Source organism: Plecotus auritus, assembly GCF_963455305.1.
Source record: "Plecotus auritus genome assembly, chromosome: 13".
Classification (NCBI taxonomy): Eukaryota; Metazoa; Chordata; class Mammalia; order Chiroptera; family Vespertilionidae; genus Plecotus; species Plecotus auritus.
This window is the reverse complement of record NC_137779.1, coordinates 9,143,374-9,169,538: the sequence shown is the minus strand read 5'-3', so window position 1 is coordinate 9,169,538 and position 26,165 is coordinate 9,143,374.

Below are 26,165 nucleotides of genomic sequence, written 5' to 3'. Positions count from 1 at the left end.
TCAGGGAAAGCAGCAATAAACAAGACACAAAAGTCCTCTTGTGGGGCTGATGTTCTAGTGTGGAGAGACAGCAAATCAACAAATGAGTAATTTAAAGAGTGATAAGGTTTCTGAAAGAAGCCAGATGCGGTAACAAGGTGCGAACAGTGGAGGGGATGGTACTTTTGACTGGATGGTCATGGGAAGTCCCTAAGAGGAAGTGACATTTGAGCTGAGCTCTAAAAGGCAAGCAGTGCGTGGCCAAGAGAAGCCTTGGAGAAAGACGATGTTGGGCAGCGGATACAAGAGCACATACCCTGCCAAAACTGGTTTGGCTCAGTGGATAGAGCCTCAGCCTGTGGACTGACAGGTCCCAGGTTCGATTCCGGTCAAGGGCACGTAACTTGGTTGCGGGCACATCCCCAGTAGGGGGTGTGCAAGAGACAGCTGATCGATGTTTCTCTCTCACTGATGTTTCTAACTCTCTATCCCTCTTCCTTCCTCTCTGTAAAAAATCAATAAAATATATTTTTAAAAAAAGAGCACATACCCTGAGACAGAAATGAGGACGGGTAAAGGCCCCATTGCCAAAACTTGGAATGGTCACTGGATTTGAAGGGAGGAGTGGGTGCTCATAACTATTTGTTGCCTAAACAGAACCACTCACCTGTTTAATCATATGTCACCCTCACCTTGCTGTCTCAAGCTGATGGAGGTATACCAGAAGTCCCTCGAGCACTACAGCAGGCTGGTTCAGCAGACATGGGTTTGCATCCCCGCCCCACCTCTTGTCAGTATCAAGGGCTATTGAGGGTCTAGTGGACTTGTAAGGGGAGACCAATATTCATCCAGTTGAACACCATTTATTCAAATCTTGTTATGTTACCCAACCTTGTTATTCAAAGTGTGGTCCTCAAACCAGCAGCATCAGCTGAGAGCTTTTTTGAAATGCAGACTCCCTGTCCCCGCCCAGACCTATAGAATCAGAACCTGCATTCTATGGATTCACGTAAACACTATAGGTTGGGACCCATTGCTCTAGAAAACACTTTGCACCCATCATTTGACTTCATCCTTGGAAGGAAAACATGAAAAGATGTGGACCCATATGCAAAATATGACAATATCATCCTCTCCCTCGTCTTTGAGTGATGCCAACTTATTCTAATAGCCCCAAAGAAACACAGTGCCACATGGGCTGTAGAGGCACCATTCGGGGGCAAGACTTGGATCTGGAAAGGGCTCATCACTCAGAAGGGCTCAGAAGGTTTGGAAATGCAGAAATGTTTGGTCTTCATTTTCTGTTCAGCTCATCCGGGAATTCAGAGTCAAGTGAGGACAGACTCCCCCGAGGAAAATCAAGACAGACCAGCCGCACTGAGTCATGACTAGTGTACTTTAATGGTGGGGGGTGGGGGATCCTCTGTAATAAGCTCTTGAAATGCCCCAGACGGGGGAGGGGGAAGGGGCAAAGAGGGTCATTGGTTACACACTGCTTCAGGGTATCCAGGCCTTTAGGACCAGTGGCCTGTCTTCCCAAGGAACAGGATCGTGGCCACTCCTGATCAGTGTTATCTTTGGTGGGAAGAAGGCCTCTGCAGTTGATTAGACACAGATGGTGTGGCAAGGGGTTGTTTGCCCGGAAAACTGGGGCTGTCTTGTCCACAAAGCTCTAAGTGGGGAAGGTGCAGGGTCAGTTGAAATGGTTTCAGCATCCATGAAAAGGCGAAGAGAATATAATCTATAATTCAAGAGCCCAACCAGAACAAGATAACTCCATCAGAGAGAAAAACAAGCACGTGTGTGCACACGCACACACACAGACACACACAACACACACACACACAGGATGGGCTTTGTCGCCTGAACATCTTCAGGAAGATGATTATGATTATTTTGCACAGGAAAGAAAAATGTTTCCAGGAATCGATGAAGAACGCTGTTCAGAAACATCGATAAGCAGCGTAAGAGACAGGACAGGAAGGACCTGAGTATGTATTTTACAGATCCTTGAAGGGTGCTGACGGTGCAATCAATTCCTTGGGTGATACTCTTGCTTAGGAGCATCCTCCTAATGGTGGACTTTTCCATCCCCACCCTCAGATTCCTCCTCCCAGCTGACTCTGCCCACCCTCCAGCAGCAGATGAGGAGAGTCACAAGATGAATCATTCACTAGGGAGGCTCACAGATCAAAGGCCGTCCTTGACCACCTTCCCTCCCCATCCTGGGTTGAGATAGGGATCAATCAGGGAAGAGAATACAAACCCTACCCCCAAGATCACAGGATTGGAAAACCAAGCCCTACGCAATACAGATTCCCATATGGAATTCAATTGAGAGTCCTCTAAACCAGGGGTCGGCAAACTTTTCCTATCAAGGGCCAGAGAGTAAATATTTTAGACTTTGCAAATCATAATATCTCTGTAGGAACTACTCAACTCTGCCAGTGTGGCAAGAAAGCAGCCACAGATGCTATCTAAAAAATTAGTGTGGATTGTCCCAATAAAACTTTATTGACAAAAAAAAATAGTGGGCCAGATTTGGCCCACAGGCCAGAGTTTACCAGCACCTTATCTAGAACAATTTAGTCCTATCTTCAGGGCTTAAGGGGGAAATAACTTGCCCAAAGCCACATGCCTCGGTCAAAGCAAAGCTTGGGTTGAAAGTCTAAAATGACTCCATCTTCTAAAGCTCTCTCCACTGCACCACACTACCCCTTTCTGCCTCCCTTCCTTCCTGCCTCCTTTTATTATGTGCCAATACTGGATACCATATACATAGTCCCTGTATTCCCAAAACTTCAGCCTAGTACTATATTCAGAAACCATTCTTTAAATAAGCTTAAAGAATCAGCATTGTTTGTGTTGGTTAGTAAAAATATTAATATTCTAAAGCCAGTGCAGTTAAATTATTAGACTAGTGCTGACTTGAGATGTGCAATACCTTTGAAAATAACGTTTTCTCTTTTCAAAGATATGTAATTATTTATTGATTAATTCTACAACTCATCATGGTCATCAAAGGGAAGAAATGGTTAATATAACTAACAGGTGGAAAGAAAAATTGCCCATTATCCCATTATTCAAAGACTAGTGACCCGGGGTGCACAAAATCTGTGCACATTAAAAGGGAATTAATTAGAGGAAATAATTTAATATTGCTATTTGCCCTTTCTCTATAATAGAAGTGTCAGAGATGAAAGAAAATTAGTAAAATGTATATGAAAACCTTCCTCCTGTCAGAGTCTGGGGCACACCATGGGACCCAGAGTCAAGTCCCCGCCCACCCACATGCACCTCAAAATCGCGTGAGACCCAGACCCAGCCAGTCCCACCCTTGTCAAGCCCTGCCAGGCAGGGGGCATAGTCTCAGGTCCCCTGGCCTGGTGCCAGGACAGGGGGTGTGGCCTGAGGTCCCCCAGCCCAGACCGGGGCGGGGGGCATGCCTTGAGGTCCCCCATCAAGCCCCGCCAGGTGGGGGACATGGCCTGAGATGCCCTGTCAAGCCCCGCTGGGTGGGGGCATGGCCTGAGGTCCCCTGTCAAGCCCCACCAGGTGGGGGGTGCCAAGCCTCAGGTCCCCTGGCCCAGTGCTGGGGAAGGGGGTGCAGCCTGAGGTCCACTGTCAAGCCCTGCCGGGCGGGGGTGTGGTCTGAGGTCCCCCGGCCTGGCACTGGGGTGGGGGGAGCAGCCTGAAGTCCCCTAGCCCAGCACCAGGATGGGAAACGCACCTTGAGGTCCCCCATCAAGCCTCACCAGGCGGGGGGGCATGGCCTCAGGTCCCCTGGCCTGGCACTGGGGCCGGCGAGTGCTGCCTGAGGTCCCCTAGCCTGACTCCAGGGTGGGGGGCACGGCCTGAGGTCCCCTGTCAAGCCCTGCCGGGTGGGGGATGTGGCCTGAGGTCCCGTCAAGCCCCACGGGGCGGGGGAGGGCATAGCCTCAGGTCCCTGCTGATTGCTCATTAAGGCTCCTTATGGGAACTTGGCTTCAGCTGTGGGTGCAGTCATCTTTGTGATGGAGTGATGGTCAATTAGCATATTCCCTCTTTATTAGATAGGATACCTGCCTTATCAATTTGGTGTATATTCTTCTACTTTGTTTGTAATGCATCTTTACATAGACATGGACAGATATGAGAGAATGTGTGTATGAGTATGAGTGTTGAGGAGGTAACAAAAATGAGATGCTTCTATGCTTACTACTCTGCACAGGTGTTAACAATGCTTCTATGGTAAAATGCATATTCATTCCAATCGACTGACTTAACATGTTTTTGGAACACAGCCTGTTCATGAGTTGGCATTTGCCTGAGTTGTTCAAGAGCCAGTGGGGCGTCAGGTGGAATAGTGTTGGTAGTAGGTGGAATGACACATGAAAATCTGCAGAGTCGCTCCTCACTTTACCCCACACTAGGAAAGGTACAGGGAGCAACCAAATCCTTAAGTGCAACTTTTTACCAGGTTGGTCTAATGGGCCCACTTTCTAGGATGACTTTGACAGTCTGGAAATAAGCATGCTAGCATTAGTAGAGGCAGCCTTCACAAAGATCCAGACCAATGACCATCCGAAGATAAATAACCATGGCAGGGAGATATTTGGCGTGAGCCTTCAGGGAGTGGACTGTGCGCGCGTGTGCGTGCGTGTTTACTCTTCCATCTCAGATTTATACCTCTGACAAGCAAGTAAAACATGAGATCCCCTTGGGCAGAGGGACTCCAGTTGTGACATCTAAAACCCCATGAGCTCAGTGGTTCCCTCCTCTTTGCATGGCGCCTAATGTCACGTAAATCATCCACGTCCCCATCCAACTCAAACATGACCACTTTCCGAAGCTGGCAAGGGGAGGTCTTTATGATTCATAATGATTAATTCCACTTATCCATTTCTGAGCTCTGACTATACAAGAGTATTCATTTAGGATTTTCTCAGTTGTAAGCAACAGATGCCAACTCTGGATTACATAAGCAGAGGAGGACATTCCTGGAAGATGATAGGGTAACTTACCAAACCCTAAAGCATGGACCCGGAAAAGACAGACACAGGGCACTGTGGCCAGGAGCTAATGGTGGCAGTGTTCAACACATGACTGTCTGGATGAATCAGAGCCAACCAATTTCAGTCTTCACATCATTCCACTAAGGCTCCCATCTGCACCCAACTTTACTCTCCACACGACAGACAGGGCACTGTTCCTAAAATTCAAATCCAGTCATGTCTGTCCCCTAGTTAAAGCCCTTCACTGGTTTCCCATTGTCCCTTCTATGGATGCCACATTATGCATTCAGGATGCTGAGGTATGGTGTCCATCTGGACCATCTTCTACCCATTGTCTCCCCTTGTTCCTGGTTCCACATCCTCAAATGTGTCAATTTCCTCCTCCCTCTGAGATTTGGCACATGCCATTCTTCTTCCTGGTCTTCTCTTCTTCCACCCTCCTTATTGCTCCCCGCTCCGTCTCCTAGCTAATACCTTCCCACCTGTATGAGTTTGCTAAGGCTGCCATGAAAAAGCACAATGCAGTCCTGGAATTGTCTCACAATCGTAGATGGTGCACATCCCAGTTCAAGGTGTGGGCAGGGCCATGCTCCTTCTGCAGGGGCCAAGGAAGGACTATTCCAGGCCTCTCCCCTAGCTCATGGAGGTTTGCTACCAATCTCGGGAGTTCCTGAGCTTCTAGGTACCTCACCCCAATTTCTGCCTTTATGTTCACACATCTGTCTCCAAATTTCCCCTTTTCAGAAGGACATACTGGATTAGAGGCCCACCTGACTCCAGTATGACCTCACCTCAACTAATTACATCTACAATAACCTTATTTCCAAATAAAGTCACATGCTGAGGTGCTGGGGGTTAGGACTTCAACATATAAATTGAGAGTGTGTGGTGGGGGAGGGGTAACACAATTTAACCCAGAATACCATCCCTCAAGTCTGAAATTAAAATGTCACTTACACAAGGCAATCTTCCCTGACTCCCCAGACCAAGTAGTCTCCCCAGACTCATTACACCCATGCTTTTCCCTTGCAGTACTTCCCAGGCTCAAGTAATTATGTCTTGTCATCGTCTACCACCAGATTAAGTTCCATGGAGGCAGGGCCTGTCCTTCCTCCTTGATACAGTATCTCCTGTGACCGGCACACAGAATCTCCAACCCCAATGGTTCAGTGAATGACTAGCCACACACAGTGTGGTATAAGGCAGACAGGCTCAGGTGTTAGAAGCAGATGAACTGGGTTTGAATCCCATCCCCACTCCTTTCTAGACACATGAGCTTGGTCCTGTTACTCAGCTTCTCCATGACTCAGTTTCCCCCTCTGTAAAGCAAGGATAATGACAGTACCTCCTTCACCAGGATGTCAAGTGAGTTAAGACACACAGAAGGTATAGATGCTGGCAGTCAAGAATACAGTGACGTCCGCTCTTCAGACAGGGAACGCCGGCATAAGGACCCTTGGTGACTTTGCTATGACATAAAACATGCGGCTTTTACTACTGTTCAAGGCAATGCTCTCTCATGTCACAAGGTCACCGTCCTCGGTCTCCTTCCATCCCTGCATTTTTGGATTTCTGGCTGGTCTGGCCACGCTTCTCATGGGAATGCAATTTCACGCAGCTTGGGAAGAAATGATTTTCCTTGAAACTTCCTCCCACTGCTCTCCCGAGATGTCTCAAAGATAGAAAAAGAGATTTGGCTCCATTCAGAACCTGTTTGAACATTCGCCGCACAAACTTCCAAAACCCAAGCCCTTTGGACTTCTCACCCATTTACTCTTGGCAAAAAGCAGCTTCCTGCTTCTGCGAAGTTGAGCTTTCAAGCTTAGGGGGAAAGGCTTTTTGGACAACAAACGGCCCTTTAAAAACAATATTTTGATGAGTTAAGTGTAAATGAATCAGAAACACATGGATTAAGCCTCTCTTGATGTCCACATGGGTTTAATAATAATTCTAGGTGGGGAAGGGAAATGGGGCTGGAAAAGCTGTGTCTTGGGTTTTATCAAATCTAAAATGTTTGAGAAGTAATTCAAGACATTCCACACACCCCCAAATGTAGCCAGATTTTCCGATTCCGCTTCCAAGGAGCCACACAGGATCTTTCTAGTAACGACTGAGTGCTCCGAAGTGCCAGGTTTCCGTGGCTTCTGATTGGCTGGGCATGGGGCTATGATTTATGAGACCATTCAAAGATTTATATATTGCCATTATAACAAATTCCTTCCCAACTCAATGGTACCCAAATGCAACTTTATAAATATCTTTCCTGTTAGAAGCCTCTTTCTAGTCAAACACTCTCCCTCTTTGCCTTTCCCAGCCCCCCTTTAGGCCACAGATCCCCCCATGAGGTCTCAGAGCAATGAAGAGTGAAAGAATTAATTTTACCATGGCTGAAACGTGTTTCACTTTGGATTGAGTTTTAAATGACTTGGGTCTCTATAAGCTGCGGGTCATGAGAAGGTTAGAGTTAAAGGGCTCATAAGTTAGGTGAAGGGTGGAAGCGGTGGATTTTTATAAATGCTTATTGCTTTCATAAAAAGAAAAGCTAAGTTTGTTCGTGCCGAACACAGTCAAACACTCGATCCATCTGGCCATGCTGTTTCCTGGAGGAAATGTCCCATACTGGATTGGCTTCTGTCTTGCTCCGTTTCCATGACGTCACTGATGTTGCATAAGTAACTTCTTCCACATGTCCCCCCTCCCTGTGTCCTTCCCCCAAATAAATTTGGAGCCACTCAAAGCTCTGAGGTCTCCTAAATTACATGGCTTAATGGGCAGCAGAAAAGTGAAGTGAAAGATGGGGGAAGGTCTTCCTGCTTTTCTAAATCATGATCCCATAGGGCTTGTTTCCAATCACATGCTCACAAGCCCCATCTGTCCTGGAGCACAGAGGTTATCAGGAAAAGGAATAACAGAGTTAAGTCTGCATGAGGGTCGGGGGAAGAAGGCACATGATTGCAAAATTGGAATGGGACAGTGGACAGTTTTAGCAAACACAAGGAGTAATGATTCTTGTGTAACAGTGCCACATGGGGAACCATCGTTCAAGTGATTCAAGCCATCTGTATTTGTCAGCTATGCCACACCATGCTGCATAACAAACTATCCCAAAAATTCAATGGAGTATGGACTTCAGGCCCCAGATTCTGACGCTGGGCTCTGGGCTGTAAATTGGGCTCAGATCTGTTTCAAGTGTCTTTCATCCCTCTTGTACCAGTGGTTGCCAGGTTGTGTAACCTGCTCCACATGTCACATTTTGGAGCCCAGGTCTGCAATTTCTTCTCAGCTACAAACGCTGTGACTATAGTACACTGCTTTTTGTTATCTATGACTCATGACTGAAGTACTGAACCACCTAGTTGATATAGATATTCCTGGGTCTATGAGGAGAAGACACAGGATGGTAACTAGATCCAAGGAAAGAGAGTTGTGTAGCAAAGTCTTCCTGGATAGAAGTAGTGACCTTGAAGCCAAGACAACCCAGAAGGAAGGGAAACAATGGAGTGACTAGAGCAATCTCCCTCTCCCTCCTCCCTCTCATCTCCTTCCAAGGACACCACTGGTCAAGTCCAAAGAGAAGACAGAAGACACAGGAACTCATTATTCCATCTGTGTAAGCTGGCTATCTGGACAGAGAAAGATGGAGAGTAGAACGAGAGGAGCAAATAGTAAAGACCCAGAATAAACAATGTGCTCAGAAAAAGAAGGACAAGAGAATTCCGGGTGTTCCTGCAGGTATCAGCAGCTGCCAGTGATGATAGAGTGGACACCACAAAAGAAGTCCAGAGACCTGGATCTCCAACCCTGCTGTTCACATACAAGCTAAGTCACTATACTTCTGTCTTACTTTGTTCTCTGCTATATCGCCAACCCCTAGAACAGGGTCTAACACGGTAGATGCAAACACATTTTGTATCCTATCTAATAAAGAGGGAATATGCAAATTGACTGTCGCACCATCACAAAGATGGTGGCGCCCATAGCCACAAGATGGAGGCGCCCAGTCCCCTCAGCCCCACCAGGTCCGGCTGCTTTGCATGCCTGCCGCTGGAGTCCCCCAGTTCTTTCACAGAAAATGGGTTGCCTCAAAAGTTGGTTAAGCTTCTTAGGACAAAAAGCATTCAAAATCTTTGAAAAGGAAATTCCAATATTTATAAAAGTTTGGACTAGACAATTCAAGGTTATTTCCACTACAACCTTCCATGATTTTGTGATATTAACATTCTGAATTCACATAGTACCAGCTGTATTGTATGTAAGCAGATATTATTTAAAGGAATGGCCATTATTATTAAAACAACTCATAAAACCACAGTTTGTATGTCAAGGACATTCTGTGTGATTTTCCTAATGGCTGGAATTAATGCCCCTAAACCGGCATTCGACATCCCCCAAGGGGTCCCAGATTGGAGAGGGTACAGGCCGGGCTGAGGGACACCCCCTCCCCCGTGCACAAATTTCATGCACTGGGTCTCTAATAAATAATAATGAAACTGAAACCTGATCAATGGCTTCCAGAATCCCCCTGGGGTGGAGCATAGCCCTGTCTGCCTGACAATGGGGTGGACCACACAGACCGAAAACTCCTTGACGCTGCAGCCATCTGATCTACCTCCTCAGCAAGCTATGCATTTGGGGGTTGGCCGTTTCATCAGTGAAGTGAGTCGTGATGGTGGTAGTGAGTGCCAGTGACAGTGACAGTCCTACCATCAGCTAGGAAGAATAGAATCCCAATGCTAATTGGCTTAACCAAAAAGGGGGATATATTGGTCCACAGGACCATAAAGTCCATGTCAGGTCAGGCAGGCTAAAAGAAGGACCCAGAAGTTAAACCAAGCTCCCAGTTGCCCTCCGTCTCTCCATTCTTCTTGGAGAGTGTTAGCTTTGGAGAGCATTAGCTCACACTGAGACTTCCACACAAGCCCCTCAGGGCTCCAGGAGCCTCCTATCTGTTAGCAACATGGTCTTGGCGTGGCTCCTCCCCCATTCTGGGGAGAGAGCACACCTCCTCTGGTGGAAAGGAAGGGAGAAGAAGCCTATCTTGGTCAGAAACCTTAACAAGTGCCTTCTTGCATTTTACAGGCTCTGATTGGTTAAATACTCATCCCTGGGCCAATGGCTGCAGTCTGGGTAAGGAATTCACTCATTGCTTGTACCAGCTGGAACTTGGAGCCATCAACTCAAACCACGTGGTGAAGTGAGATAAATCCCTGCAGAGAAATGCTAGTGGGAAGACTGGATTGAATGCTGAAGCACTCGCTACACGCCTACAGCTCACATTGGGGTAATCATTGCCAAAGCTCTTTCCCTCAGGTTGTCGTTATGGAACTGTTCTCTCTACCAGAGCTCTGTAAGGGACATAATACAATGTTTTGGCTCTGATATCTCCCATCACATTCACCAAGAGGGTGCACATCACTTTCCAACATCTCAGCAACATCATGTTGGTAGCTTGAAAGCAGCCACAGTGGCAGTATTTACACCATGGAAATTGGCAAAAGCTACGAATCACAACCTTTGTTTTGTTTTGTTTTTAATATATTTTTATTGATTTTTTTACAGAGAGGAAGGGAGAGGGATAGAGAGTTAGAAACATTGATGAGAGAGAAACATCAACCAGCTGCCTCCTGCACACCCCCTACTGGAGATGTGCCTGCAACCAAGGTACATGCCCTTGACCGGAATCGAACCTGGGACCCTTCAGTCCACAGGTTAATGCTCTATCCACTGAGCCAAACCAGTTAGGACCCTTTGTTTTGTTTTGCTTAGTTTTTTTGAGAGAGCCAGCACACTACTGGATGTGCTTAAGGCCTTCTGGCTCTCAGATTTTCTACCATATCCACCAAGAAGATCAGAGAAGGCTGTTTACCATCTTCTCCACTCTACCTCCACAGTAGTCTTTAGACAATACAAATATGACTAAGACATTCCATAGAAATCGTTCCATAGCTACCCATCACCTTCACATTATCTTTCCAGACCCTGGCCGGGTGGCTCAGTTGGTTAGAGCATCATCCCATATACCAAAAGGTTGCAAGTTCAATTCCCAGTCGGGGCACATACCTTGGTTGCTAGTTTGATTCCCAGTTGGAGCACATATAGGAGGCAACTGATTGATGTTTCTCTCTCACATCGATGTTTCTCTCGCTGTGTCCCTTCCAATGTCTCTACAAATCAATAAAGGAAAACATATTTTCAGGTGAAGATTTTTTTAAAAAATTATCTTTCCAGACTCATTCCCTCACTTACCCTTTAAGCTCTGGCCATAACATGCCATTTGCTAGTCCCTAAAACACCTGGTGCTTTCTTACCGCTATGACTTTGCACATGTTGTTCCCTCTCTTGGGACACCCGTGTCACCATCCTCCACCTGATGAACTCCCCTCTCCTATCAAGACCCAACTCAAGTACTTGTATCCTGCAACTCCCCCAGGTAGAAGTGACCTGTGGTTCTCTGTGGCCCCATCAGACCTCCAGTCCAGGACCTGCTGCAGTGAATTTACTTCATTACAAATGAAGTAAATTCCCCAAGAGACTGCCTGTTTTGTTCACTGTTATATCCTCAGAGTCTAGCTCAGAGCCCAGCACAGTTCCAAAAACAATTCTCAAATTAACAAAGAATAAGACAAATATGGATTTATCCGCCCATTATGTGCCAGGCACTGTGCTGAGCACTGGACTTGGTGACAGGGATCAAACACAGTCCCTGACCTCAAAAAATCTCCAATTATGCAGATAAATAAAACAGACAGACACCTCCCCCAACCACATTTCTATCCCTCCCACCTAGCATTTACTTGCACATCTGTTTGTGGTAAGTATGAGGGTCTAAACCTTCCCTTGGCAGCTTCGGACCAGTGGGGGAGCATTCTTGACTCATCTGTCACTTGTGATACACCATCGTCACCAAACACTCTTAAGCATCCCTGTAGTATAAATACAAAGCAAGTCACCGCGACGCAGACCCTGATGTCGGGCGCCTGCATTAAACTAATGACATCAGCTCTGAGCAAACAGGAAAGAACAAACAAGCAGAGAAAGAGCCGTGTGCTGCTCAGTCTCGGGAGGGAATCGGAGCACAGGGACATGGAGTACCAGGAACTGCCCTGTCTGGGTGGGAGGAGGAGCATGAATCACCACCTTACTCCCACTCTCAGGAGAAATGACATGATGAAGACAGATAAGAAGTGTGCAAGGCAGGGAGATAATAGCAAGTCATAGCTAACACTTTTGAGTGCTGTCTACGCACCAGGCCCACTTTAACTCTACCGGGTTGTTGAAGACTCACAATAAGCCTGATGTCAATACCGGCTTTATACAGATTGCAAACACTGAGGCTCAGAAGTGTTGAGTCACTTGCCTATGACTGCATAGCCAGGAAGAGAGAAGGCTGGGTTTCACACTCAGCTCTGATTCCTGAGCCTGATTTACCATCATCAAATAGCACCATATTTCCTCGGAGAAGTTAGAAAAGAGCCTAAAACAAACTTTGACCCCCTTTTGCCAAGAGGCACCGAGTTTGGGGTAAGTGGGCATAGGAGTCTGAGAATCAGCCAACTTTTAATTTATTCTTGACTCTAAAGACCCTGTTTGACCCCTCACGTCCTCCTGCTCATCTTCCTCACCAATATGTGTTTCTGTCTTCTTTCTGGGCTGTTAGAGAGGTACATTTAAAAAAAAAAAAAGGCCCTGGCGGGTTAGCTCAGCTGGTTAGAGCGTCGTCCCAATATGCCAAGGTTACGGTTTCGATCCCCAGTCAGGGCACATACAAGATGCAACCACTGAATGCATGAGTAAGTGGAAGAACAAATTGATGTTGGTGCTCAAGCTTTAGTGCCTATTCCTGATGGAACAACCCGGGGGTATAATGCAAACTGTGCAGAGTTTAAGCCTGAGTTTCTATCCTGGAAATTCTGTGAGCTTTCTGGTATCCTCTACACAATCCTTTAGTGCAAACACCAGCTAAGTGAATGCTGTTTCTGGCAACTGTGAGTTCTGACTGATGCACTCCTCCACTTAAGAACCTTCTATAGCTCCCTATTACCACTGAAGAACTAAATTCCTTCCCAAGATTGTTCAGGACTTGGATCAAACCCAACTTATATTATATTCCAAGCCTGGATGAAATCCTCTCTTCATTCCCACCTCCCCACCCGCACCCCCCCACCAGCCCCTGCAAGTGCCTTGCCCTCCAGCCAAAGAAGTCACCATGCTCTTTATCATCTCCATGCCTTTATACAGGTTCCCTGTCTGCCTATACTAGTAGTGCCATTTTCCCTCTTCTTTATCTGAAAAGTACAGCCTTAGAAAATGCCGTACAAAGTCACCTCCTCCATGAAGCCTCCCAGTCCTCCCTCTAGGAAGGTTATGTGATCCTTTTTCTGTGCTCCCTCAGTGCTGGGCTGAGTTGTCTATGACAAGTCTTACCACACTTTCACATGTTTATGTGTCAATCTGCCCCCCAGACCCCTGAAATGGATGCAGAATCTGTCTTAGACTCCGTATTAGTTTCCTAGAACCGCCACAATAAATTACTACACACTGGGTGGCTTAAAACAATGGATACATATTCTCTCCCAGTTCTGGAGGCCAGAAGTCAAGGTGCCGGCAGAGTCAGTTCCTTGCTGCGCTCAGGCCTCTCCTGGCTTCCAGTGTCCTTGGCATCCCTTGGCTGTTGGGTGCACAGCTCCCACCTCTGCCTCCACAGCCACCCAGCACTCTCCCTGCGCCTGTCCCATCTCTCTCCTTTCTCTTATAAGGACACCAGTTGTTGGATTTAGGGCCCACCCCAAATCCAGGGTGGAATCCAGGATGGTCTCATCTTGAGATCCTTGACTTAATTACATGTGCAAAGACCCTATTTCCAAACAAGGTCACATTCACAGGGACCAGGGGTGAGGACGCAGACTGACAGTGGACCCCTTATTTGAGGGGGATACATTCCAAGACCCCCAGTGGATGCCTAAAAATGCTAATAGTACAGAACCCTGTTGATGCTATGTTTTTTCCCTACGATAAGGGTTAGCTTATAAACTAGGCACAGTAAGAGATTGACAGCAATAACTAATAATGAAACAGAAGGATGATCACGGTAGACTGTAAAGGTTAGGTGAATGGGTCTCGCTCTCTGAAAACACCTAATTGTACTGGACTCACCCTTCTTCCCGTGACGATGGGAGACGACACCGTGGCTTCATGATGAGCGGGAAGAATGATGCAGGCGCTTCTACCCAGCCAGGCTGCCGCTGACCTCATGACGTCACGCGCGACAAGGATGACGTCCTTCCCTCAGGACTACGTCGCCGCCCACCCGTCTCCACCGCACACTTAGCACGTGGTCTGGCCGGGACTTCTGCAGTTTGAGGTGCGACAGCAAGACCAGCGGGAGTTTCTTTCCTTCCTCACAATTTCACGGGGAGAAGGTTCATTCTCACCGCGGATCTTAGCAACCTCAGCAGCCCACGGCTCTTCTCTCCTCTGAGTCCAGAATGTTCGCCTTGACCCTTAAAGGGGCAGGTGTGGGCTTCTCTCGGGCTGTCCCCTCGGGCCGCGATGGAGTAAAATAAGGCGACTGGACCATCAGCACCGCGGTGCCGCCACCGCTGCTGCTCGGCTGACTGGACCGGTGGCTGCTGAGAGAAACTCCGGGAAAAGGGGAGGAGTCACGTGCAGCGGGACAAGGAAAAAACGCGAGATTTCATCACAGGTCTCCTCACGCGATTTCTTGCCTGAGCGCGGTGCTGTACACCTGAAACCAGTACAAAGTAATATTGGACGTCAGCTATGATTGGAAAGTAAAATTTAAGAAATTAAAAAAGGTTTCGATATGAATTGTTTACTTCTGGAACTGTCCATGTAATATTTTCGGACCACGGTTGACGGAGGTAACAAACCACAGAAATCAAAACGGTATTAGGGAGGATCGCTTAACTTTTTGGAGAAGAGGATGCATGATTCAATCGTCTTCAGACACTTTGGGGACTGTGAGGCCAGAGCACTCGAAATAGTTTGGCTGAGTGAAAATACTGATATTTGGTTTATTGTGGAATCCCAGCACTAAGAACGGCCTGGTATACAGTGGGTGCTCAATATTGCGTGGGCATCCCCCTTGGAAGCGTCCAGCCATCACCAAAGATCTTCAGGCGCACAGAGGAGGAGACACGGTGGACAAGCCTATTTTATTTGAGCGGGCTAGGGCTACCGCGAGAAAGGCGTGACAAACAAGGGGCCAGAGTGTGCCAAGCAGACCAGCCCTCACTGTGCTACCTGAGGATCATTCTATTCTTAGCTTCATTCAGAAGGATGGGAGCCGACTTCAAGAACTTTCCTCATACAAGAGCCAACGGTAGTCAGGAGACAAGGCATGGGGCCATTTTGGAGAGACTTTAACAAGTAAGCTTGGAAGCAACCACAGAAAATGGATGATCTGATGACCCACTGGTTAATCCGGGAGAACGTGTATATGAACTTAAATCTGTGGAGCAAAGCAGATGTAATATTCCTTCTGCTGGAATATTGTGAGTGGCCCCCTTCTCCCTGCCATAATATCCCAAGGGCATTAGGTCCCCGATGGACATCTGAGCTCCTATAGCTGTGTGAAGAAAAATTGGGTTAGCATCATTATTCCCAGTTATCATGCAGTGTTTCCATACACTGACATACATTACATCTCACTGAAGCTTTGTATCAACTCTCTGTGGCATATGTTCTTGTTACCCCCATTGTATAGATGGAAACACTGAGGTTCCTTAAGCCAAGTTCTGAACCCTGGGCTGTTTGACCCTACACTCTACGAACATTTTGCTCAACAGCCCACAAGTCACTGTTCAAGCCCTTTCCAGCTCTAAAAATCGCACAGTTCTCAAGTGTAGACCCCACCCTTGGCCCTGCTTCCTAGAAATCCTCTTATAACCATTATTCTTTCCCAGGTCAGCCTTGGCAGCCCCAGGCAGAGTTAGGGGCAGCCAGACCAGGGAAGGTGAGTTTCTCGGGCATAAATCCCCAGTCTTTGACACGCCCCTTAATGGCTTGTCTTTGGAAAACGTGACCCGGGATAAGCCAGCGGGATGGCAGACCAGGTCATAAAGCAGCCACCAGGGGACACGGGGTGTCAGGGCTATATTCCTGACATTCCAACTGGTCAATGGCAAAAGACCAGCCTGCTCTCCACTCCCCCCCCAACTTCTCAAACCCCCCCCCCTAAAATGCCCTGACCCATTGAGATGCCACAGGGAAACCACATAGGTCTTCTCTCATCTTTCCCTAAGGCATCCATTCTTGCCAGATCCCCCGGAGCCATTGCCCGGGTCTGTCCTTCATCCTCTGATTCGTTGCAGATGTGTGAATATGCTAGGAAAGCTCCGATTTCAAAGCCCCATGGACAGAGCCTCTGGCCTCTTGGGCACTGGCCTCTGCATGAAGGTCCTTCCATGGATGGATGGATGGATGGCTCACACCTCCCTGCGGGGGCCATGCACCCAAGGCCTTTGTCCTCCTCACAGAAAGGACACAGAAACCCCTCATCCCCGAGTGAGGCAAGTTTGGGGGTTTAGAGATTTCTCTTTTTCCTTAGGTAACTTACTTGCCTTCTCTGTACCTCATTCATAAAATGGGGATAGTCCTAGTCTCTAGGAATACTGGGAGAATTAAATGAGATGGTCTATATAAAATGCTTTGCACATACTAAGTACTCCATAAATTTTAAGGACTCCATAAAATCCCTGGAGTGGGTTGTCCTTTACTTTGAATTAACCAGTTTGTCAGCACCCACAGTGAGCAGGTCTCTCAATATTCCACTCTTGCTGCCACCCATGTAGCCTTGGCTCCACAAATAGCTTCCTGTCCCAGAGCATCTTCCACAAGGAGGAGGAATGATGTCATTTTCATACAGCACATCTCCCTCTGGACCACCCACGCTGTAAGGGCTCCGTAGCCACAGTGGCTGGTGGCTGCTCTATTGGAAGCACAGCTCACCCTGGATGGGAGGTCCCGAGTCACTGACATTGGAGACCAGGAGGCTTCTCTCTCCAGCAAGTCCTTCCCTCTACCTGGAAACCTCCCATCTGTTCACAGTCAGCCGGCTGCTCCCTGTCCCTTCAGGGACCCACAGGGGGGCAGAGTCCGGCTCTGGCGTGGTCCAGCGAGCCCAGCCCAGGCTCGCCTCTCCAGCAGGTGACGGGGGACGGGAGGCTCTGCCCACTCTGCCTGCACTGCCCCCAACGCTCTGTGCCCGTCCTTGTGTGTGTCCTCTCCCTCGTAGTCAGCACCGAGTGGGGAACACAAAGCAATGAGGCAGGCATCTGAGCGCACACGGTGGAGCGGTGAGGACTGCAGCCAACATGCCCCACGAATGCGCTGCCTCTGCTCACCGTCCCCCAGCCGCTGCCAATCAGGACATGAGCCCAGTGTGGCTGAATCGCTTACCTTCCTAAGCTGAGGAATTGTGACTGTGATATGAAATCTCCTGATTGATAGTTACTTTTGGCTCAATAGATGTTCTATAACAGACTTTCTTTTCAGAGCACTTATAAGTCACGGGAAAATTGGGCAGAAGGCATAGAGACTTCCTATATACCTCCTGCCCTCCCCCCGCCTCCCAGACACACACACACACACACACACACACACACACACAGCCTCCCCCACTATCAATGTCCCCCGGCAGAGGGGGACATTTGTTATAATCAGTGAACTTCATGCTACGTGATTATCACCCAAAGTCCCTGGTTTACACGAGGGTTCACTCTTGGTGCCGTACACTGTAGAGGTTTGGACAGGTGTATATTGACATGTATCCATCATTACTGTGTCATACAGAATAACTTCTCTGCCCTAAAACCCTCTGTGCTCTGCCTATTCATCTCCCTTGGCCCCCAACCCCTGCAACCACTGGTCTTTTCACTGTCTCCATAGTTTTGCCTTTTCCAGAATGTCATGTGGTTGGACTCATACAGTATACAGCCTTTTAAGATGGGCTTCTTTCACAGAATACGCCCAACATAAATCAATACGCACGCATTGACAGTGCGTGTGCAAAAACAAAATAGTTTTGGAAGGGACTTGAAATGACATGTAGTCATGTGACGAGTTAATGGCACAGGTGGGACAAGAACTGAAGCCCCGGATTCCGTTATTTTTTCCCCTTAGCCCTCAGCTCCAGCTTCTCTATTATCTGTCTGCCACCACCAGAACGTCCGTTTTGTTCATGTTATGTCCCCAGTCCCTAGATCAAAGCACACTGTAGGTGCTCAATAAACATTTGTTGAATAATGAACAAATAACAATGCTCTGTATTTAGTATCTTCTTTTTTGTTCGTTTGTTTTGTTAATCCTCACCCATGGATATTTAGAGAGAGTGGAAGGGAGGAGGGGGAGACAGAGAGAGAGAAAGAGAGAGAAAGAGAGAGAGAAATATGGATGTGAGAGAGACACATTGATTGGTTGCCTCCTGCATGCACCCTGACCAGGGCCAGGGGTTGAGCCTGCAACTGAGGTACGTGCCCTTGACTGGAACCGAACCGGGGACCCTTTCAGGACATGGGCCAATGCTCTATCCACTGAGCCAAACCAGCTAGGGCCTTAGTACTCTTCTTATTCCTGTCTTACTAAAGAGGAAACTGAGGCACGGAGAGAGCAAGTGCATGGTCCAAAGACTTAACATGCCAAACACAATCACGTCATCACTAAACACTGCCAACTGCACTCTTGGCTGTTGCTGGACTTCTTTGGATGAATTCACATAATAAATAGTTATTGAGTGTCTACATTGCAGATTTGAGCAACAATTCAGTCCCTGCCCTCAAAGCAACTCACAGCTTGATGGATAAGCAAGGTTAGGAAAACCACAATGACAATGGTGAGACTATCTTAGAGTCAACATGAGGGGCATAAATGAGAGAGACTTGGAGGTTAGGAAGTCTCCCTAGAGGAGGTGACATTCAAGGCAAGACCTAAGGATGTATGGAAGGAAGAGCATTCCAGGGGAGGTAGGGGGGGTGGGGGGGCGGGGGGGCACGGAGTGAAACAGATGTGCAGAGTTCTGGAGGCAAGGAAGAGAGAGTGATTGAGTAAAGGCAGTCTGAACTATACTGATGGCATTTAGCAAAAGGTACTCCCCTCTCCTTTCCTGTGTAGCTCCAACCATTCCCAGCCTCTGAGATGGGAAGAGCCAAAGACATTTTGGCAGCGCTTACACTGTCCCTGACACTTCCAACCGCTGGGGGCTCTTTCTGCTTTAATCCAAGGAATTAGCTTCTGGCCCCACCAGTGTCATTCCCTGAATTGCTGGAGAGCAGAGGTCAATGCATTAAGCAGGGCAGATTAATACCCAACCGTAAATCCCAGAAGCAGCGCTTCAGCAGCAGTAATATTTCACACGGGGCTGTCCAGCCATTGATCGGCCCATCCTGGGGAGGGTGCGTGCTGCGTCCTGGGCCAGCCGTGTTTACGAGCCCCGCCAGGCCCTCCTGGGCAGCACCCCCCACACGCTGCCCTTTGATCAGGGAAATCCAATACCTGAGGTCTGGGCTTTATAGGCAAGCGAGTCTAGATTAAGGGAATTAACCACAGTAGATCACAACTAATAAAATGGTGCCTGGGCCCCACCACAGCGTGGCCCTGGGGGACAGGTGTGGGGGGGGCACAAGGGCTGCCCAGGGTCCCACCTAGGGCCACCACTCCTCCCTGAGCCACGCTGTGCAGGGAGGCTGTGTGTGTGTGTGTGTGTGTGTGTGTGTGTGTGTGTGTGTGCCTGCACGCGCACACAAGGGCATGTGTATGTTCATCTAAACTCTCTCACAAACTTATTTTGCCTTTTCTCCATCCTCCTTGGAACATACCAATGTAGATTTGATGTTTCCTAGAGATATGGGGACTCCCAGACCATCCACTTAGTCACTATTTCTCCATGTAGTAATTTATTCATCAAATATTTATATGAGTAGCTGTGGTAGGCACAGTTGTGGGTTGAATTTTATCCCCCCAACAGATGGATCCAAATCCTAATCCCTGATACCTATGAGTATGACCTTATCTGGGAAGGGGATTTTGCAGACATCAGCAAGTTAATAGGAAGTCACAGGGGATGACACTGGGCACGCATCCTGTCAGGAGCACTACAGGGGCCTCTGTATGGTTACCTTAGGTGTCAACGTGGCTAGGCATGGTACCCAGAGATTTGGTCAAGCATCAGTCACTGGAAGGTGTTTGTTTTTTTTCTGAGAGTAACATTTCAATCAGTAGACTTTGAGTAAAGCAGATGACACTCCAGGGTGGAGTGGGTTCCACCCCAGAAGCATCAGTCAAAGAACTTAAAGAAAGACAGAGGTCCCCCCAGAAAGAGGAAATGTAACAACAGCTCTTCTCTGGGTCTCCAGCCAGCCTGCCAGCTGGCCCTAAAGATTTTAAACTTGTCACCAGCTCCACTGCATGAACCTATTCCTCAAAATCTCTCTCTCTATATATATACATATATATATATACACATACCCACACTAGAGACCCGGTGCACGAAATTCATGCACGGTGGCGGGCGGGGGGGTGTCCCTCAGCCCAGCCTGCACCCTCTCCAATCTGGGACCCCTTGAGGGATGTCTGACTGCCCGTTTAGACCCGATCCCTAAACGAGCAGTCGGACATCCCTCTCACAATCCAGGACTGCTGGCTCCCAACTGCTCGCCTGCCTGCCTGCCTGATTGCCCCTAACTGCTTCTGCCTGCCAGCCTGATCACCCCCTAACCACTCCCCTGCCAGCCTGATCGATGCCTAACTGCTCCCTTGCCAGCCTGTTTGCCCCTAACTGCCCTCCCCTGCAGGCCTGGTCGCCCCTAACTGTCCTCCCCTGCAGGCCTGGTCCCCCCCCCCCCAACTGCCCTGCCCTGCAGGCCTGATTGCCCCCAACTGCCCTCCCCTGCAGGCCTAGTCGCTCCCGCAACTGCCCTCCTCTGCAGGCCTGATTGCCCCCAACTGCCCTCCCCTGCAGGCCTGGTCCCCCTCCCCCAACTGCCCTCCTCTGCAGGCCTGGTGCCCCCCAACTGCCCTCCTCTGCAGGCCTGGGTCCCCCCACTAACTGCCCTCCCCTGCCGGCCTGATTGCCCCCAACTGCCCTCCATTGCAGGCCTGGTCCCTCCCAACTGCCCTGCCCTGCTGGCCTCATCGCCCCAACTGCTCTCCCCTGCTGGCCATCTTGTGGTGGCCATCTTGTGTCCACATGGGGGCGGCCATCTTTGATCACATGGGGACGGCCATCTTGTGTGTTGGAGTGATGGTCAATTTGCATATTACTCTTTTATTAGATAGGATATATATATATATACACATACATATATATATATATAACATTTTGTATATTTATATGTTATATAATTCTAAAGTATACATAAATTTTATACATATTTATTATGTATAAAATGATTAATTTATATAATCTCCATTTTTAATGTGCATTTTCTTTGTTGAAGGAAACAAGTCAATTTTTTGTTTCCTGTTTCTGCTGTAACAAATGACCACAAGCATAGTGGTTTTATTATTTATACTAGAGGCCCGGTGCACGAAAATCATGCATTCGGAGGGGGTCCCTCAGCCCGGCCTGCACCCTCTTGCAGTCTGGGAGCACTTGGGGGATGTCCGACTGCTGCAGAGGCAGGAGAGGCTCCCTCCACTGCCACTGCGCTCACCAGCTGTGAGCCTGGCTTCTGGCTGAGTGGTGCTCCCCCTGTGGGAGCACACTGACCACCAGGCAGCAGCTCCTGTGTTGAGCATCTGCCCCCTGGTGGTCAGTGTACATCATAGCGACTGGTCATTTCGCTGTTCAGTCTATTTGCATGTTAGCCTTTTATTAATAGGATTATATATTTACATATAATATAAATGATACATATTTCTTTGTGTGTAAATATAAATATGTGTATATATATATATCTATATATGTATCTATATATATGTATACTTATCTGTATACATATATCTGCTATTTGTTTTGTTTCTCTGGAGAGCCCTGACTCAGCCTCCAAACCAAACCAGACTCCCTTCCTCAAGCCTTGTTCTTCCTTCCATTGTAATTTCTGTATTTTTAATCATGACCTTCTCTTGCCTGGAATTCTCTCCCTCCCAATTACTCTCTCCAGCCCCCACACCTGGGTCCTTGGGGTTGTCAGCCCCAGACTGAAGTGACCCCCTGAGATCGATCAAAATCAGACTGGATCCCTGGTTCATCTGACCCCAGAGTCCATGCTCTTAACTATGGCTGCTCAGCGGTGTGCTCCTAACCTAATGCAAGTGGGCATTTTTGAATTCTGGAAATATCCAATGTACAAAAAAGTAGAAAATAGTATGAGGAACCCCTTTTCCCATCTCCTAGCTTCCAAGTTTTCAGCTTGTGGCTATTCTTGCTTCATCTATATACACACCTCCCCACCCTCAACCCATACATTATTTTGACACAAATCCCAAACATCATGTTTCTGTTCAATTCATTCATAAATATTTCAGAAGGTAGTGCTAAAAGACAAGAACATTTTGTCTTAACATAACCACAATACCATTATCACAACCCCAAATTGAACAATCATCCTATCTAATGAAGAGGGAATATGCTAATTGACCATCACACCCTCACAACGATGGCAGCCCCACAGCCAATAAGGAGGGAATACGCTAATCGACTGTCATGCCCTCAAAGATGGCGGCACCCACAGCCACAAAATGGCGGCGCCCAGTCCCCTCAGCCCTGCCAGGGCAGCAGGTGTGCAGCACAGCCGGGACCGCGCCCAGACGAGTCCAGCCGCTCCCCGCGCTGCCTCCAGAGTCCCCCAGTCCCCTCAGCCCCCCAGCCACCCAGGGCCACCTGAGGCTCAGGTAACCAGGGCCGGGCCGAGGCTTGCGCTGCTGGCAGTGGCAGCAACAGAGGTGTGATGGGGTGTCGCCTTCCCCTGATCACCGGGTCACCTCCTGCCCCTGAGGGCTCCTGGACTGTGAGAGGGGGCAGGCTGGGCTGAGGGACCACCCCCCCCCCCGGCTCTAGTGCATGAATTTTCATGCACCAGGCCTCTAGTTTCCCAATATTATCAAAGGTTCAGGCTGCTCTTCTGATTTCCAGTCATCTCATATACGTCATTAACATTTTTTTCCATTTTTTAAAATTTGTCAGAATTGGGATCCAAATAAGATCTGGTAATTCCAGGCAGATTGTGGCCGGGTGATGTGCCTCTGGGTTACTTTTAAACTATAGGTTTCCCTCTGCCTTGGTGTGACTTCTCCCCCAAAGCAGCCCTGGAAACAAGAATTTGGGGACAAACGGTTGATTTTGCAGGCGATCCCAGGAAGCACAGTGAGGAAATGCATACGTGACCAAGAGCTGGTAAAGTGCAGGTTAATAAACGACAGCCACTGGGGCAGCTGGGGCTCAGTGCCCCTGAGCACCCCCTTCAGAGCAGCCCCACCACCAACCCCCATCCTGTCTTGGTCCAGGGTTACTCCTGAGACTTTTAACACCAGAGCACTTCCTACCTGGCCCAGGGGCAGAGACGCAACACAAGAAGCCACTGGTGTGTGAGGAGCTGACGGTCAAGGTGGACCGCGTGGGGAGGCACTGACAGTACCAGCTACCAACTGATACGCATTTTTTTGTGGTTGAAGCCAACGGGTCTTCCTCTTCCTGTTTCTCATGTCATTCTGATACTGCCTCTCCCACCTTCCTCTTTCGTTTATAATTATCCTGTGATTACTCTGCACCCACGCCAATAATTCAGCAGAATCTCCCATCTCAAGGTCAGCTGATTAGTCAACTTAATTCCATCTGCACCCTATTCTGCAGGTTATTTGATATATTCGCAGGTTCCAGGGAATGGGATGTGGACATATTTGGGGGCCATGATTCTGCTGGCCCCTGCTCCTTTTTCGGGATGGTATCCACATACATCCCCGTGGTTGCTTTTAGCGCATTCCTCTGTCCCCTGTATTTTCTGCAAATTTCAGTGGAATTTAGAGACTTCATTGATTCAGGGTTGATTTGTTTTTGGCAAGACTATGTCACAGGTGGTGGTGTGAGTGTGAAAGCTGTAAAGCTTTAGCTGAGGCACACCGACATGTACCAAACAGACTGAAAATTTACGTTGCTTCTAACCACCCCTCCCTGTGCAACTCACAGCGGGTCAAAAATTGGACTGGGAGAAATTTTCAAAGGAAGACAACATCCATAAATCAAAGATTACACTGAGTGGCCAGATTGTTATGATCTCTGAACGCATAATAATCTGGCCACTCAGTGTATATCCTATAGAAAAAAAGGCTAATATACAAATTGTCTCCTCGACCAGGAGTTTGACCAGCAGGCAGGCTGGCCAACCGCCCATGTCCCCTCCCCCTGGCCAGGCTGGCTGGACCCCACCCATGCACGAATTCATGCACCGGGCCTCATATATATATATATATATATATATATATATATATACACACACACACACACACACACACACACACACACACACACACACTCTGAGTGGCCAGATTTTTATGCGTTCAGAGATCATAATAATCTGGCCACTCAGTGTATGTGTTTTTTATTCTTTATTCACTCAAAAAAGTCCTCCCCATTACAGCTTTCAGGCAAAAATAATAATCATCAAGAAAGAGAAAAGGTTTTCAAAAACATGTTTAAGTGGTTTAGAAGAGAGAAAAAATTAACTTCCTATACAAGGCAAGGAATTTGCACACCCAGCATGCTCTGATCAGCAGTTCCAAGAGCGCATTTTATCTGAACTCCGTTTTCTACGCCTTCCAGGGTCTAACTAAGGTGCCTAAAGCCACACCCACGGGAAGAGAGGTCCCAGACTGCATTCAGAACAAAGACAATACAACCCCAAACCAGTGAGCTATCACTTCACACCCAGTAGGCGGACTGCTATCTAAACAAACCACATAAAAATAAACAAAACAGAAAGTAGCAAATGTTGGCAAAGGTGTGAAGAAATTGAAACCCTCAAGAAATTAAACATAGAACAACCCTATGACCTGGCAACTCCACCTCTAGATATATACCCAAAAGGATTGAAAGCAGGGACTCGAACATACATTTGTACATCCGTGTTTCTAGCAGCCACAAGGTGGAAACCACCCAAACGTTCATCAAATGATGAACAGATAAACAACATGTGGTACTTCCATATAATGGAATATTATTCAGCCTTGAAAAAGGAAGGACATTCTGACAGCTGCTGCCACACGGATGAACCTTGCAGCCATTATGCTGAGTTACATAAGCCAGGCACAAAAGGACAAATGAAGCATGATTCCACTTATATAACCCGTAATAGTCAAATTCATGGAGCTAGAAAGCAGCGTTGCCAGAGGCTGGGGGGGCGGGGAGGTGGGGAGAGAATGGGAGTTAGGGTTTAAGAAGGATGGAGTTTCAGTTCGGGATGATGAAAAAGTTCTGAAGATGGATGGTGATGATAGCTGCCCAGCACTGTGAATGCACTCCATGCTACTGAACTATAAAATCGTTAAAATAGTCCATTTTATGTTATATACATTCTACCAGAATAATAAAAAGAGAGAGAGAGAGAGAGAGAAAGAAATACAATTGTATCTCATTTCCTTGCCACTGGAAAAGCCCTACTCTCGGAATCAAGGAAGAAGAAGAAGAAGAAGCGTTTGCCAAGAGACATATAAAGAAGAAATTGTTCCCGGCAGGAGGAGGCCCACTTTTGACCAAGACAGGGAGTTATTTTCGTTTTCTTCCTTTGTTGCCACTCATGTTTTCAATTTTCTGAAATTGCTACATCTCCGGGTTTTCAAATGTCAGAGGCAGAAGGGTTCTCACCATACAGAATCTCCCAGAACCCTGTCATCAAATTACACACTGGTCAACCGTGCCATAAACATTCATCCATGTCACAGATGAACATCATATTTCACAGCAACTGGTCTTTTTTTTTTTTAAAGCAACTTTAGACCAAAGGATGTGAACTTGGCCAGGAGAATGGAAAAAGAAGCAAGCCGAAAGGGGGAAAATGCTTTTCAAAGGCTTTTAAGATGGGAGGAGCAGTCACTGGTGATAAAATGTGGATTCCGTGGGATGAAAGTACCATAATTTAAAAGACAGGGTGGATGTAGCTAGCCACTCTCATACACTGAGGGAAGCATGCCGGAGGATGCAGACTCCAACTCCGTTTTATGAGGAAAAAACTTATGGCCATC